General features: G+C 35.5%; 1 protein-coding gene across 1 annotated transcript in view; it reads right to left on the bottom strand.

Moving 5' to 3' along the window:
• Adgrg7 (adhesion G protein-coupled receptor G7) overlaps positions 1-13,403 on the bottom strand; it is a 90,477-nt gene that overhangs the window by 69,668 nt on the left and 7,406 nt on the right. The window lies entirely within an intron of this gene.

Here is a 13,403-nt window from a genome sequence, read left to right as displayed (position 1 = left end):
ACCTTGCACTTTGAAGGCAGGTGGTGGCACCACTGAGCTAAATCTCTAATGGTCTCATTTCTTTATGCTGTTGCAATGGTGATTAAATCTCCTTGTTTTGGAGGAGATATTCAAACTATAGCAGGCGCTAACAGTTATAGTACATATACCTGTTATCCCAGAATATGCGTAATATTGTGGACTCTAAATGGACTCAATTCTATACTCAAAATAAAATGTACTGTAAGATTTTTTTAGTAATTAATGACCATATTCTTTATTCATTTTCTGTAATAGTTGAAGCAGTGGAATTTGCCAACATCATGATCTAAAATACAAATAAATCGCACCACCCCCCCTCAGCCTCCCCAGGCCTCTGAAGAGATGAGCTGCTGAGAAGCCAAGCAGCATGGGCCCCAGCAGCATGGTCCTGAGCCTCCGCTGCTGCTGAGCACACACACACACACACACACACACACACACACACACCTGCCACTGCCTCTGGCCCTTGGGCCATGGAGTACCTGGATCTATACCACAGAGGTGCAGGAGGTCACAAAGGCCATTATTCTAAGCTCCCGAAGATAGAGCAGAAGTGAACAATGGAAAGAGAGCCTCTCTGAGGCTGCTTAATGAAAATTGAAGCCCACTGAGAAAGTGAAGAAAATCTCTGTAATAAAGGCACACCAGACCACCATAGTTGGTAAGTTGGATCACCACCTCCCATCAGAACCTGGATTATCTTCAGGGGAAGGGCAGCTGGAACCTACAGGAGAACCTTGCACAGTTCAATCCAGCAGAAGGTCAAGGAGCTCTGTGTGGGCCTTGCAGCAAGAAATCAGCCTGAATTGCAGTGGACTGCTGATTGCTTGCTGAAACATACACTTAGATCTGCACACTGCTGCCCATGTTGTCTATTGTGACAGCAGAGACATACCTTGAAGGAGGCCCTTTATTTTTATTATTTTTTCAAAGTTATTCTTTTTCTTATTTTTAATTTTTATTTCTTTATTTTTTTCAAATTTATTTTCCTTTTTGGTTCTTTTTGTTTTTTCTTTTCTTTCTTGTTCCCTCTCTCTTGGTCTGTTTCTTTCTCTCTCTCTCTCTCTCTCTCTCTCTCTCTCTCTCTCTCTCTCTCTCTCTCTCTCTCTCTCTCTTTCTCTCTTCCACCTTATTCTTCAGCCCTCTCCCTTTTTGTTCCTGTTCCAGTCCTAAATCAGATTTCTTTTTTCTTTCCTTTTCTTTTTTTCTCTCTTTTTCCTTCTCTTGATTGTTATTAGTTTTATAGGGAAGTGAATACAGTTTCTAGCTTCCCTATTGCTATTAGTTTGTTCTGTTCTCCTCATTGTTCTTTCATTCTGTCTTTTCTTCTTGTCTTCAACAGTTTCTTAGAGTTTGCATAATCTTCCTAACATAAGACTGATTAGGCTCAATGAAGAAACAGGAGAGAGTGCAGATGACATAAAAAATCTCTTCACAGAAATAATGGCAGAAAACTTCCCAGGCAGGGGAAAAGAGCTTGACATACAGATAAGTGAGGCATATAGGACTCCAAATAGCCTTGATCAAAAAAAATCTACACATAGACATATAATTGTTAAGATTCCAGAAACACAACAGAAGAACAAAGTTCTCCAGGCAGTCAGAGAAAAGAAACAAATCACATACAAAGGAAAGCCCATCAGAATCACAGCACACTTCTCAACACAAACCATCAAGGCAAGAAGAGCTTGGAGTGACATATTCCAAGGCCTAAAGGAAAACAGCCTCCAACCCAGATTGATGGACCCTGCAAAACTATCTTTCAAAATGGATGGAGAAATAAGGTACTCACATGACAAAGAGCACCTTAGGAACTTCGTGAATACCAAACCAGCACTCCAAAGAATTTTACACAATATCCTGGGAACAGACATTGAGGATCACAACCCCAGGAAGCAAAGCAGAATGAACCCATCTGGCATGACAAGAAATTAAATGGAAAGGGGGAGAACCCAACAAAAAGAAAAAGTCATGCCAATGACAAGTCAATACATTTCAGTTATAACCATCAACGTTAATGGTCTCAATTCACCAATCAAAAGAAATAGACTGGTAGAATGGGTCAAGAAGCAAAATGTAACAATATGCTGCATACAAGAAACACACTTCATTCAAAAGGAAACTCGTAGACCAAAAGTTAAAGGGTGGAAAACAATACTCCATGCAACAGGAACCCGAAAAAAAGCAGGAGTAGCTATCCTCTTTGCAGATCAAGTAGATTTCAAACCAACACTGATTAAGAGAGATGAAGAAGGACAGTACATCCTTGTAAAGGGAAGAATTCAAGAGGAAGAGATGACAATTATAAATATCTATGCACCAAACACTAGTGTGTCCAACTATATAAAGCAAATACTAATGGACATGAAAAGTCATATATGCACTAATACAGTTGTAGTGGGGGACCTCAACACCCCACTGTCACAAATAGATAGATCAAATAGACAAAAAGTAAGTAATGAAATACTAGAACTCAATCAAACTCTTGAACAAATGAACTTAACAGATGTTTACAGAGTGTTCCATCCCACAAAATCAGAATACACATTCTTCTCAGCTGCACATGGGTCATTCTCCAAAATAGACCACATACTCACACATAGAACATGTTTAAGGAAGTGCAAAGGAATTGAAGTTATCCCCTGTATATTATCAGACCATAGTGCGATGAAATTAGAGATCCATAGCAAAAGAAACTGCAAGAATTTCATAAACATGTGGAAATTGAACAACACACTTCTGAATAACCAATGGGTCACAGAGGAAATTAAAGAAGAAATCAGAAAGTTCCTTCAATTAAATGACAATGACAATACAACATATCAGAATCTATGGGACACAATGAAAGCAGTCTTACGAGGGAAATCCATAGCAGTGAATACGCATATTAGGAAAACAGAACCAGTCGAATTAAACAACCTGATGCTGAACCTCAAGCTTCTAGAAAAAGAAGAGCAGGACAACCACAAAGCTCATACAAGGGAGGAAATTATAAAGATCAGAGGGGAAATCCATGCAATGGAGACTAAGAGAATGATACAAAAAATCAATGAAGCCAAGAGTTGGTTCTTTGAAAGAATCAACAAAATTGACAAACCCTTAGCCAACCTTGTCAGAAAAAGGAAAGAAAAGGCCCAAATCCATGCAATTAGGAATGAAAATGGTGAAATCACAACAGACGCAGCAGAAATCCAGAGGATCATTAATACCTACTTCCAGAACCTATACGCCAATAAGATGCACAACACAGAAGAAATGGACAGATTCCTAGATACATATGAATTACCAAAGTTGAACCAAGAAGACCTAAAAATTCTGAACAACCCAATATCAACCAATGAAATTGAAAATGTAATTAAAAACTCATCAACTAAGAAAAGCCCGGGCCCTGATGGCTTCACGGCTGAATTCTACAAAACATTTAGAGAGGAACTGCTGCCACTACTGTTTAAACTCTTCAGTGAAATTGAAAGGTAAGCAATACTCCCAAATTCATTCCTAGAAGCAAGCATCACCTTGATCACCAAAGCAGAGAAAGACCCAACTGAAAAAGAGAACTATAGGCCAATCTCACTAATGAACATAGATGCAAAAATCCTTAATAAGATACTGGCAAACAGAATGCAGAAGATCATCAAGAAGATCATACACCCTGATCAAGTGGGATTCATCCCAGGGATGCAGGGATGGTTCAATACACAAAAATCAATCAATGTAATACACTATATCAATAGAGCCAAGGACAAAAACGATATGATTATCTCCATAGACACAGAAAAAGCATTTGACAAAATCCAACATGCATTTATGATAAAAACCCTACAAAAAATTGGAATAGATGGTCTCTGCCTCAAACTGATAGAAGCCATCTATGAAAAACCAACAGCCATTATCATACTAAATGGTCAAAAACTGAAATTCTTCACACTAAACTCAGGAACAATACAAGGTTGTCCACTATCACCACTCTTGTTCAATAGAGTTCTGGAAACATCAGCCATGGCAAATGGACAAGAGAAAGAAATAAAAGGAATAAAGATAGGTAATGAAGAAGTCAAATTGTCATTATTTGCAGATGACATGATACTCTATATAGAAGACCCCAAGAACTCCACCAAAAGTCTTCTAGACTTAATAACCAAATTCCGTCAAGTAGCTGGTTACAAGGTCAACACACAAAAATCAATAGCTTTCCTCTACACCAATGACAGACTCACTGAGAGAGAAATAGGGCAAATAATTCCTTTCACAATAGCATCCAAAAAACTGAAATACCTAGGAATCATCCCAATGAAAGCAATCAAAGACCTCTTCTCTGAAAACTATGGCACTCTGAAAAGAGAGATTGAAGATGATATCAGAAAATAGACAGACATCCCCTGCTCCTGGGTAGGGAGGATTAATATAGTGAAAATGGCCATACTTCCAAAACTGCTATATAGATTTAATGCAATTCCAATTGAGATCCCAGCAGCATACTTCATAGAGCTTGAGAAAACAATCCAAAAATTCATTTGGAACAAGAAGAGACCCAGAATAGCAAAAGCAATTCTAGGTAACAGAGACATGGCAGGGGGTATCACAATCCCCAACCTGCAACTCTACTACAAAGCTACTGTGATAAAAACAGCATGGTACTGGCAAAGAAACAGACTTGAGGACCAGTGGAACAGATTAGAAGATGTAAAAACAATGCCAGACACACTCAGCCATCTCATCTTCGACAAAGGAGCCAAACACCCTCACTGGAGGAAAGATAGCCTCTTTAATAAATGGTGCTGGAAAAATTGGGCTTCAACTTGCCAAAGATTAAAACTAGACCTGTATCTCTCACCATGCACTAAACTAAAATCAAAATGGATTAAAGATCTAAATATTAAAATAGAAACTCTGAACTAGTTGGAACAGAGGTTAGGTAGAACCCTTGAAGTCATCAGTGTAGGAAAAGATTTTATGAACAAAACCTCAGTTGCCCATGAACTAGCACAAACAATCAACAATTGGGATCTCTTCTTACTAAAAGGCTTCTGCACAGCAAGAGAAACCACCAGCAGTGTGAAGAGACAATCCACAATGTGGGAAAAAATCTTCACCTGCTCTTCCTCAGACAAAGGTCTAATATCTCAAATCTATAAAGAACTTAAAAAGATCAGACCTCCCAAATTTAAAGACCCAATCCAAAAATGGGCATCTGAAATGAACAGACCTTTCTCAGACAAAGAAGTAGAAATAGCAAAGAAATACATGAAAAAATGTTCAACATCACTGGTCATTCGAGAGATGCAAATGAAAACAACGCTGAGACTCCACTTCACTCCAGAAAGAATGGCTGCTATCATGAAATCAACCAATAACAAATGCTGGCAGGGCTGTGGGGAAAGAGGAACCCTGCTCCACTGCTGGTGGAGTGTAGACTGGCGCAAGCACTGTGGAAATCAGTATGGAGATACCTCAAAGAACTAGGACTGGAAATCCCATTTGACCCTACTATTCCACTGCTGGGGATCTTCCCCAAAGAATTAAAAGAACCATACCACAGTGATATATGTGCACCCATGTTCATAGCAGCACAGATTGTAATAGCTAAAACTTGGAAACAGCCCAAATGCCCATCAACTGGAGACTGCATAAAGAAAATGTGGTTTTTTATAAAATGGAGTACTACTCAGCCATAAAAAAGGGGAAATTAGAGACATTTATAGCTAAGTGGATGCACATTGAGGCAATACTCTTAAGTGAAATAAATAAGACACACATGTGTAAATACCGAATAGTTTCTCTGGTGTGAGAAACTGAAAGTGTAAATAAGGACTAAATGTATAATAGGCAATGTGAAATAGGAAGAAAAGGGGCAAAGGGGAAGGAAGTGGGAGGGCTAGGGGAAAGGATAGAAGGGAATGGGATTAATATGAGAAAAGGGAAAAATAGGAACAAAATCTTTATAAATAGGGAGGACTGGAGGGGTTGACGGGACGGCTGGGCAAGGGTGAAAAATAACCAAGAGAGACTATGTAAAGGTGCAAATTTCCAATGATGAATGTCATTATATTGTATGCCTAAAATGTACCAATTATTAGAATGAATAAACAATAATGTAAAATAGGAAGAAAAGGTCCAAAGAGGTAGGGGTAGTGGGAGGGGCAGGGGAAAGGAAAGAAGGGAAAGGAAAAAATAATGAGAAATGGAAAAAATGGAAGTAAAGTCTTTGTAAATAGGGAAGGGTGGAGGGTGTGAAGGGAGGGCTAGGAATGGGGAAAAAATAAGAACCAAGATGCATTATATAAAGGTACAATTCCCAATGAGAAATGTAATTGTGTCGTATACCTACAATGTATCAATAAAAGAATTTAATACAAAAAAATTACAATAGGCATATAATTGTTAAGATTCCAGAAACCCAACAGAAGAACAAACTCCTAAAAGCAGTTAGAGGAAAGAAACAAATCACATACAAAGGAAAGCCCATCAGAATCACAGCAGTCTGCTCAAAGCAAACCCTCAAGGCAAGAAGAGCTTGGAGTAATATATTCCAAGCACAAAAGGAACATAGCCCCCAACCCAGATTGATGCACCCTGCAAAACTATCTTTCAAAATTGATGGAGAAATAAGATACTTTCATGACAAAGACCACCTTAGGAACTTCATGTACACCAAACCAGCACTCCAAAAAAATCTTAGAGGATATCCTAGGAAATGACAATGAGGATCACAACCCCAGGAAGCCCAGAAGAATGAATCCATTGGGCAAAACAAGAAATTAAACACAAAGGGGAAGAGTCCAACAAAAAGAAAAAGTCATGACAATGATAAGTCAATACTTATCAGTTATAACCATCAATGTTTTGTTTTTCGTTTTTTTTTTTTTTTTTTTTTTTTGTACCGGGGATCGAACTCAGGTCCTTAGCTTAGCCATCAATGTTAATGGTCTCAATTCATCAACCAAAAGAAATAGACTGGCAGAATGGGTCAAGAAGCAAGATCCAACAATATGCTCATACAATTACCACACTTACTTCAAAAAGAACCTCATAGACTGAAAGTTAAAGGGTGGAAAACAATACTCCATGTGATAGGAACCCAAAAAAAAGCAGGAGTTGCTATCCTCTTTGCAAATCAAGTGAATTTCAAACCAACACTGACTAAGACAAACAAAGAAGGACACTACATCCTAGTAAAAGGAAAACTCCAAGAGGAAGAGATGACAATCATATTATATATGCACCAAACACTAGTATGCCCAACTATATAAAACAAATACTAATGGACATGAAAGTCATATAAGCACTAATACAGTAGGAGTGGGGGAACTCAATACCCCACTGTCACAAATAGATGCATTAACTAGACAAAAAATAAGCAATGAAATGCTAGAACTGAATCGAACCCTTGAACAAATGAATTTAACAGATGTTTACAGAGTGTTCCACTCCATCAAATCAGAACACACATTCTTTTCAGCTGCACACAGGTCATTCTCCAAAATAGACCACATAGTCGCTCTTAGAACATATTTAAGTAAGTGCAAATGAATTGAAGTTATCCCCTGTATCGATCAGACCAAGGTGCAATGAACTTGGAGATCAATAGCAAAAGAAACCATAAGAATTTCATAAAAACATGGAAATTGAACAGCACACTTCTGAATAACCAATGGGTCACAGAGGAAATTAAAGAAGAAACCAGACAGTTCCTTCAATTAAATGACAATGACAATACAACATATCAGAATCTATGGGACACAATGAAAGCAGTCTTACGAGGGAAATTCATAGCAGTGAATACTCATATTAGGAAAACAGAGCAAGCCCAATTAAACAACCTGATGCTGAACCTCAAGCTTCTAGAAAAGGAAGAGCAGGAAAGACCCAAAGCTCATACAAGGGAGGAAATTATAAACATCAGAGCAGAAATCAATGCAATGGAGACTAAGAGAATGATACAAAAAAATCAATGAAGATAAGAGTTGGTTCTTCGAAAGAATAAATAAAATTGACAATCCCTTACCCAATCTTATCAGAAAAAGGAAAGAAAAGGCCCAAATCCATGCAATTAGGAATGAAAAGGGTGAAATTACAATGGACCCAGCAGAAATCCAGAGGATCATCAATACCTCTTTCAGAAACTATATGCCAAAAGATGGACAACACAGAAGAAATGGACAGATTCCTAGATACATAAGAATTTCCAAAGATCAATGAAGAAGACCTCAAAATTCCAAACCACCCAGTATCAATCAATGAAATTAAAATCTTACCAACTAAGAAAATCCCTGGTCCTGATGGCTTCACTGCTGAATTCTACAAGACATTTAGAGAGGAACTACTGCCACTACTGTTTAAACTCTTCCATGAAATTGAAAGGGAAGTAATACTCCTGAATTCACTCCTGGAAGCAAGCATCACCCTGATCTGCAAAGCAGAGAAAGAGAACTATAGGCCAATCTCACTAATGAACATACATGCAAAAATCCTTAATAAGATACTAGCAAATAGAATGCAGAAGATCATCAATAAGATCATACACCCTGACCATGAAAAAATGTTCAATATCACTGGTCATTCGAGAGATGCAAATGAAAACAATGCTGAGATTCCACCTCACCCCTGAATGAATGGCTGCTATCATGAAATCAAAAGAAATCCTGGCAGGACTGTGGGGAAAGAGGAACCGTGCTCCACTGCTGGTGGGAGTGTAGACTTGTGCAACCACTGTGGAAATCAGTATAGAGATACCTCAAATAACTAGGACTGGAAGCCCCATTTGACCCAGCTATTCCCCTGCTGGGTATCTTCCCTAAAGAATTAAAAGAATCATATACCACAGTGATCTATATGCACCCATGTTCATAGCAACACAGTTTGTAATAGCTAAAACTTGGAAACAGCCCAATTGCCCATCAACTGGAGACTGGATAAAGAAAATGTTTTTTCCAATAAAATGGAATACTACTCAGCCATTAAAATGAAAAATTAGACACATTTATAGCTAAATGGATGAAGATTTAGGCGAGTCCCTTAAGTAAAATAAATAGGACACACATGTGTTAATACCAAGTAGTTTCTCTAGTGTGAGAAACTGAAAGTGTAAATAAGGACTGAAAGGTATAATGGATAATGTGAAATAGGAAGAAAAGGGGCAAAGGGAAGGGGAAGTGGGAGGGGTAGGGGAAAGGAAAGGAAGTAATGGAATTAATATGAGAAAATGGAAGCAAAGCCTTTGTATATATGGAGGGATGGACGGGTTGAAGGGAGGGCAGGGGAAGGGGAAAAAATAAGAACCAAGAAACATTATGTAAAGGTGCAAATTTCCAATGATGGATGTCATTATATTGTATAACTAAAATGCACTAATAAAATGAAATTTTAAAATGTCAAACTACAAAAATAAATAAATAAATAAAATATGTATGATTAGTTAATTTTTAAACAAATATATGCCAGGACAATTCAACTGAGAAAGGATATTTTTTCACAAATGTTGCTGGATAAACTTAATAAACATATTACTTTCAGTTTGAGATGGTCCATAGGATAAACAGCCTTAAAAACAAAAACTGAAACTATAAATCTGACCAAAGAAAATACACTTTCAACTTTGGAACAAAAATTTTTTTTGAAAATGTGCAAAAAGTCCTAAAGGAAATATAAACATTTATAAATTGTACTTAATCAAAATAAAAAAACTGCGACTCACTGAAAGGCACAAAAAGGTAATAAAATAGAAACAAAAGCCACAGGCTAGGAGAAAATATTTTCAATTCATGTATCTGACAAAAGAATTGTATCTAGAAATGTAAGTTAGAATTGTAAATCTAATGGTAAAATTTAAAGAACATACATTAATACGAATACAAGCATCCTGCTTTTTAAATAAGTAAATGACTTGAACACTTCACAAAAATCACTACATGGACAAACAATATGTGCATGAAAATGCTCAGCGTAATTGTCAGAGAAATGCAGATAAAGCAATTGTAAACTACCATTTCACATCCTATCAGATTACACAAATCAGTAGAACAGTACAGAGTCCATAAATGGATCCACACAAGTATAACCACAAGTATGATCTTTGACAAATGAGCATATGCAATTCAGTGGAGAAAGGATAAACTTTTCAACAAATGTTGCTGGACATCCACGTACAACAGATTTCCATCTTTCACAAACAAAAGTTATCTCATATGGATCGTAGACCTAATGTATGCTGAAAAATTATAAAACTTCTAGAAGATAACAAAAGAAAATCTAGGTGACCTTGGATGTTTCCATGAGCTTTTAGATGTAATTTGAAGGGCACAATCCATGATAGAAGAAAATGTACCAGTTAGACTTCATTAATACTTTTTTCTGAAAGTATTGTTTTTATCCTTCCCATCATATTTTATATTGTTGTCAATTCAAAACTAATTAGAATTTAGCATTTACATGCAGTCTTTTTTAAAACTACTAATTCAATTATTTGAATGTTTACAGTTTTACTCAAGATCTGCCTTACTTTGGGAATAAATTTTAGTCATTTATATTTGTTTAGAAAATTTTCATATGACCTAAACTTTTATATTATCTAAAATAAAGTTTTCCATGGTATTTGCTTATGATTTTTGTTTAAATTTTACTTCTCTGTTCTATGACCCACTTTCTTTTTGTGCATATTGGTCCATTAGGCCTATTTATTTTGATGAATCTAGCTATAGACTTATCTACTGAAGTTCATCTTTTTAAAAAACTAGTCTTTTAGTTGATCTTTGCTCTGTTTCTTCATTTCCATTCCATTAATTTGTTTATATTCTTTATTATTGCAAAATATAGTTGCTTAGAATTTGCTTTCTTTACTTGTAAAGTTAGAATGCTTAGAACACCAATTTTCAATCTGTGTAGCTTAATATATACCCAAACCTATAAATGTCACTCTAAGTATATTTTTAGCTATCTTCAAGTTGTGATATGTCTTCACTGCAGTTTTAAATACTTTGTAATTCTAACTTAATTTCTTCTTTGAGTTATTTAAAATAATTTAGCTACAGCAAGATTTTTTTATTATTTTATACATAATCTTCTAATTGTATTGCATTATGTAGCATAATGTATAGTGCACTGATTCTGTATTACTTACTGAGACTTTTTCTGAATATAACATATTCTTTGTTTATTGTGGCAATGCTAATATATAAATTTACTATACCTATATGCTTTTCAAATTTATGAATTTTAATTTTCTCTGCTTGATCTATCAGTTTCTCATGGAAGGTTATTAGACTGAACTACCCTGACTGTAAGTTTGCATATTTATTTGTAAAATTTGGCAGATTTACTTTAGATATGTTTTAACCTGTGTTATTTGATGTATACAGGTATAGGATATGGGTGCTTTTCAGTTGTATTACTTCACATCATTAAATAGTGAAACTCTTATTCTTCAATATACTTTTAGCCTGAATGTCTATTTTTTGATATTACTATTGCTTAGTTATATTTTGCTTTGGTTACTATTTACCTGGAATGGGCTGTATCATCATTTTTCTTTCTCACTTAAAAATATCATTAAATGTTCTGTGTTTCCTGTGAACAGTATGAGCTATATGATGTTTTGTTTCAATGCTATCCAACATGGTAATGTTTAAACAATTGAGTTTCATCTACTAAAATTTATGTTTGTTTTTTCAGTCTTAGCCTTTTAAAACACAAAAAACAATTTATGGCTATTTACATTTACCAAAAAGTTTGTCAAGTTTTTTGTTGTTGCCATCACACCTTGTATTGTATTTTTTTAGATTCAACTTCTTGCATTATAAAATATATGAATTAATAATTTTTTCAGTTATATTCTATAAGTGACCAATTTTCCAGTGTTCATCGGAAATATTTTTATTTTTTCCTTGCTCTTGTCAATTTGATAAGGTATAGAATTCAGAGTTGGCAGCATTTTGGAGATAGTTCACTATTTTATAGAATTTGTTTCTTCCAATGAGTTTTTCTGTGTCTAATTGTTTTTCTTTTTATGGAATTTTAAAATATAGATTTGAAATTTTTTGTTTGAAATTCTACAGATGTATCATGATGCAGTTTGGTTTTCCTTTCTCTCCTTGACATTTGGTCATTCTTCAATCCAAGAAAATTCTGAGTAATTATTTTCTCAAATACTGCTTCACCATATTCTTTATTCTCTTCTGGAGCTAATAAACCCTGTGGAGATATTTCAAATTTCCTAATCTACATTTCAAGTTTTCCAGTCTTATTTTCACAGTTAATGCTAAAGTTATCCTATCCTTTTAAAGAATGTTATCTTTTCTTTTATTGTGACTTCTTCCCCTATTTTAACTTTTCAAAATATTTTAAAATTAATTTATATTCTCTTTCAGAATATTTTATTATATCCATTTGAGGAAGGGTTATCCTTTTGATAATATTTGATGTCTGTCTAATATCATGGTTCATATGTAATTTTGGCTGTCAATTCATCATTATCTTATTTATTGTTCTTCCCTGAAACCTTTACTGCTCTTATTTGAGAAAGTATTTCTGCAAGGAAATGTCATGGTTACTTCTTTTATAATCTTAGGGGACTATCAGTAGTAGTCTTTTAGGATAATTTCTCACTGGGTGTTTCTTCACACAGGTAAGACAAATTCAGAACAGTATAGTATAGTACAGGGTTTCAATTACTTGTTCACTTTCCCCCCTTAATCATGGCCCCAAACAGATCGTAGAATTGTTTAATGTTTTATTCTTGGCCTAGTGAGCAGAATTTTTCTAATCTTTTCCTGGTTGAGGAAGCTCCAAAAAGGCTTCAGGTGTCATGCTGGTTGCTTAGGTCCCACTTCCCAAGTTCACAAAGGGTAGAAGATACTGCTCCTGTTCCCATGAATGCACTGACGCCACAGATTCCAGGGCTTATGGTAGTATCTGTTTGCGATCATGCATCAACTTTTTTGTTTGTTTCTAACACCTGAGATTTAACTTCAAAAAAGAAAAGTATGCTTATATATTTTAATTATTATATATTTATTCACAACTTCCATATATTTGTAAGCAAGAATAAAATCTATATATGTCTATTCATTGTGCCTTTTGGCTATAAGTTGAGTCATTTTTTATAGGTAAGAACTATTTTGACAACCTTTAGAACCAGGGTCGTAGCTGAATATCCAGACCCTAGCACAATGGATTCAGTAGCAAATATTTGTTGACCAGCTTTTTTGGCATTTGCATTCTGGTTGGAAACATCTAGTCCAATCTGAACTGTCTACTCCTGTATCAGACTCATATGTTTAATATCTTGTGCTAGCCACTTAAAGATTCTAGCCTCCAAAGTACCTAAATTATTCTTAAAATATAGCAAAACTAATACTGGCATCTTTAAGACTCTGTATTTTATAAAG

The sequence above is a fragment of the Heterocephalus glaber genome, unplaced genomic scaffold (genome assembly GCF_053883595.1).
Source record: "Heterocephalus glaber isolate CG9 unplaced genomic scaffold, H.glaber_assembly_v1.0 deba00000122, whole genome shotgun sequence".
In the NCBI taxonomy this organism is placed as follows: domain Eukaryota; kingdom Metazoa; phylum Chordata; class Mammalia; order Rodentia; family Bathyergidae; genus Heterocephalus; species Heterocephalus glaber.
This window is presented reverse-complemented; position numbering and strand designations above follow the sequence as displayed.